Source organism: Ictalurus punctatus, chromosome 18, assembly GCF_001660625.3.
Source record: "Ictalurus punctatus breed USDA103 chromosome 18, Coco_2.0, whole genome shotgun sequence".
NCBI lineage: Eukaryota > Metazoa > Chordata > Actinopteri > Siluriformes > Ictaluridae > Ictalurus > Ictalurus punctatus.
In genome coordinates, this window is record NC_030433.2 from 13,378,972 (window position 1) to 13,383,874 (window position 4,903).

Here is a 4,903-nt window from a genome sequence, read left to right on the forward strand (position 1 = left end):
GCCTATACCAGGGAGCATCGGGCACAAGGCTGCAGCAGTGTGATCTTGCCATTTCTCTATGAATGGGAACATCTCAAGGTTGGCACTTTGCACATGTTGTTTCCAGAGGTGCACCTTTAAACTGAATCCATTTATTTTATCTGTGCTTGTAAGCAGGTTTTAATTTCGGCCTTCATTTCGGGTGGGGGGTGGGGGGGATGGGATCGTGACCCCCCCAATATTGAGGAAATACCAATCTGTCCCTGCCAATATACCGTGTAAAATATTTTCTATAAGTCCCCCTTTAATGAACCCTGCCAACTGATCTGTATTTTCTTCATCTATTCTATTTATTTATGTCTATTCCTTTTTAATATATTTCCGTTTGTTAAGGAAAATCGGTGTGTGCCCCCCTCCAATTGTACACTTGGTTGCGCCCATACTCAACGTAAATTCATTGATATATTTTAGCAGCTCAGTCTGTAAGAAATGGAGACAGCAGCCATGTGTAGAAAAGTGCAGCAGAACATACAAGCTTTTTTCAGACAGTAAGTAACTAGATATTAGTATTGAAGGCATCATACCATGGCTTGGTTTGTTCTTAAGATCGTCAATTAACGTTTGATATTTGCACACCCATGAAGTAGGCTAATCTAACGTCAGTTCCAGTTTTTGACCATTAACGTTACATTCACTTGTATGTCCTCCCGCCGAGTTCGCTGTGAACCCTCACATTGTGACAGACTATTATAAATGTGAGTGAAACTGGAGAAAATTGCACAGCATTTCGTTCCTTTACACTACATTTGGGCTAAGGACAACTAAGTGGACCCCCCCAATGTCCATACCATGGTTATGCCACTGCGCACGGTGCTAAAAACAGTGCATAACAATAAGATCTGGGTTTCTTTCCTTCACTCTGCTATCGAAGCCTGTGGTATGCCCGACCAGGGCTGCAGCTCCATCAGTGCAAACACTTGTGCAATTTTCCCACGTAAGTCCTCCCTGGTCAAGATATTCCGATGTGACCCGAAAAATTTCCTCTCCTGTTGTTTTTTCTGGCAGTGCCTTGCAAAATAGGAAGTTTTCTCTAATGGCATCTCCATCCATAAAACGCACATTGGCTGTTTCTGTGTTTTCACGCAGGTGAATAAAATAGTCCATCGGCTTGTTTTGAAGCGACAGGTGTTTCGTTTGGAGATGGCATTTAAGCTTGCTTGGCACCATGGCGCTGTTGGACAGCTTCTCGCCACACACCAAGCATAATGGAGTCAGTGTCGTCTCATCCCCGGTGAAAGTAAATCCGAACGAAAGATAGCTTTCGCTGTATTGCCTCGAGCTCACCATCTTTGCTTTCTTTTTACCACCACTCGTACTAGGGCCTTCACCTGGGTCAGAATCTTGTCCAGGGCCCAGTTCGGAGTTTGCTTTTTTCCTTTTTAAAAACTTCTCCATCACTGTCACCACGACCTGTTGCATGCATCACTAATTCTCTTGTCTCTAAGAAGGAACGAGGCAATTAGCTACCTGCTGCCACCTAAAAGAATATTACATTACTCTGCCAGTCACTATATTACAGCACAGATGACAATAGACAATGGCATATTATTTGCAGAAAATAGTTAATAAATGTTAATTTTTTTTAAAAAGAAAGAATTTTAAGACTAATTAAGTGAAATTGGATAATTTCTCATGACACACCTGACGATCTCTCACGGTACACTAGTGTGCTGCGGCACAGTGGTTGAAAATCACTGGTATAGAGGATGAGGCACCCATGGTTTCTAAAAATAATTTCAAATTTCAATTCATCTGACCAGAGAACAGTTTTCCACTTTGCCTCAGTCCATTTTAAATGAGCTTTGTCCCAGAGAAGTCGGCGGCATTTCTGGATCATGTTCACATATGGCTTCTTCTTTGCATGATAGAGTTTTAACCAGCATTTGTGGATGATATGTTTTCTGTGTTCTATTGTGAATAACATGTGGGTTTATGAGATTTGCAAATCATTGCATTCTGTTTTTATTTACACTTTACACAGTGTCCCAACTTTTTTGGAATTGGGGTTGTATAGAAGAAGAAGAAGGAGAAGAAGAAGAACTCTTTATTTGTCACATATACATTACAGTACAATGAAATTAATTTCTTTGCCTTGCTCAAGGGCTCAAAGCTTGAAACCCCTAATCTTCTGATCAGAAACCCAGATACTTAGCCATATAGCAGCAGCAGCAAGAGCAACAACAACAGTGACAACAACAACAAAAGAGTACCTGAAAGCCTACCATAGTTAGGGTTTGTCAAGAGCAGTTTTCTGACCTCAGACCACATGAACATTTATATGAGGTATGCTGGAGAAACATAATGAGTGAAAATGTTTCTAGGCAGTTTTCTAGACAACATCCTAACATGCTCTTTGAAATGTGTAAAATGGCTGAGCAGGCCCTGTTGACTAAAAAATGAAATTTAGCTTAGGATAATTTTCATAAATTGACATTTATAAATGGTGGTTAATGTACACTGTCCTTTTTTGAAACAAACAAACAAATAAATAAATAAGTAAGTAAGTAAATAAATACATAATACAGTGCCTTTTATAACTAATCTCCTCCTTGACCATTTTCACATTTTGTAGTGTTACAACCTGGAACTGAAATGGGCCTAATTGTGATTAGATGGCATGAATATACAGGAAATAGCTTATAATACTGCTGTGGGAGGAGAAATTGATATAATTTGCTAAATTATTTACACATAAAAATAGTAAAAGTGTGACTGTTAGGTGTGAATACCCTAAATTAATTCTAGTGTAACCAGTTGCCATCAGAAATCCCATACTGTTATTAGTTGAATATAAAATAAGTGGCAATAAGTGAACTTGAAAGAGGGTTATTTATTGCTCTTTGAAGAGGGCATGGATGGCAGGAGCTTCAGGCGCAAAGACTGCTCAACTAGCAAGTGTTTCAATAAAACAATGACTAAAATGACATCTGTATTTAGATCTATGGAAAAGACATCAGGGCTGGAATCTGTAGTGCACATTAAATTAACATAAAGCTTGTGCAAAAGTGTGACATGTAAAGGAAAACAGAAGCGTTAACTGAACAAATAACTGAGAATGTCAATGCAGGATGTGATCAGACATTCAGCAAAAACAATCCACTGACAACAACATGTAGAGAGATATTATATTTGCCATTACATAGACAGATGGAGATTTAGAAGTTGGTGCACAACCACAAGCAGTGGTATAGAGATGTGGGGGGAAAAGTAATCTGGCCAGCTGAGTCACTCTTCATAAGCTTGACAAGTGGATGATTATACATGTGTGGTGTCCACCAGGCGTGAATGCTTGATCCTTACAGTGAGGGGGTTCGGTGGCTATGTTATGCTGTGGGAGGCATTGTGCTGGAATGGTTTTGGTCCACATGTTATCTTAGTGAGCAGGATCACTACAAAGCAATACAAATACAAAAACATTTCTATCCTGATGGGAATGGTCCCTTCCAGGATGGCTCCACCCCCATCCACAGGGCACAAGATCTCACTGAATGGCTTGATGAGGATGAAAATTATATAACTTATCTGTTATGGCCTTCACAGTTACCAGATCTCAACCCAGTCGAGCACCTATGGGAGATTTTGGACTGATGTGTTAGACAGCGCTCTCGATCACCATAGTCAACACATCAATTTACAGAATATCTTTTGGAAGAATGATGTTTAACCATCCAGTACAGATCCATCACAGCTTCTGGTGGCCTGATACCTTACTAACCCACTATGTTGTTTTATTTTCTTTCATTTATCGCTCATCTCTATATATGATGGATGGACTTTATTGATCCCTAATGGACAGTTTGGATTGTATTCTGTAAAGATGAAAATTGTATCCCTGAAACACAAAATGTTTTTCAGACATGATGTAACTTCCTCTGCTTTTCTCGTTACAGAGTGTGAGCAAGAGATAAAGAGATGGAAACAGCATTCTGGTTGCTGTAGCCATTAGAGACACATCAGTAGAGAGAGAGAGAGAGAGAGAGAGAGAGAGAGAGAGAGAGAGAGAGAGAGAGAGAGTGGGGTGGGACTCTCAGACTGTATTTCATCTGAGCTTTCCTGCTGTTATGTGCATAAGTATGCATAGTATTTAATGATTTATATGTACACAATAAGGCCAAAAGTATGCGGACACCAGACTTTCACACCCATATGTGGGCCTTACCAAAACTGTTTCCACAAAGGTAGAAACACAGAATTGTCTACAATGTCTTTGTATGCTGTAACATTAAGATTTACCTTCACTATAATTACAGGGCTGAGCCCAAACCTGTTCCAGCATGTTGCAATGCCCTTTTGCCCAAAGCAAGCCCTCATCGAATTTGTAATGGTTTTAAAAGTTATAATGGGAATTGTTTTGGTTTTAATGGAAATTGTAATGGTCCCTTTACTGGTAATTTGTTGCCTTCTATTGGTTGCATGCTGTGTTTAGTGCCTACCACTAGACATAATGGTTAGCTGATGGTTTATAGTGGTTTGTAGTGGAAACCTTTAGATGGTTTCTATTGTTTTTTCCCCCAGCAGGGTCTTGGAGCTGAATGGGCAAACTGCCACATCCACCGTCCAAAATCTAGTGGAAATTCTTCCCAGAAGCGTGGACGCCTAAATCTGGAAAGGGATGTTCAACAGGCACACATGGGTATGATGGTCAGGTTTCCACAAACTTTTGGCTATATATGAGAATAATTTTGAAAATTCAAATTCGTTCAAAATAAGGCACACTGCAACCTGCTTGTGTAAATGTTCCAGGAAGCATCGTGCTCTGCGTGAGAAACGCAAGGCAAACGCGCAGGCGCGCGCATCTGCACCGCTTCATGCTCGAGCTTTTGAGGATTCTTTAAAGAAGCTCTCGCGCTCCTTTAACCAGAGG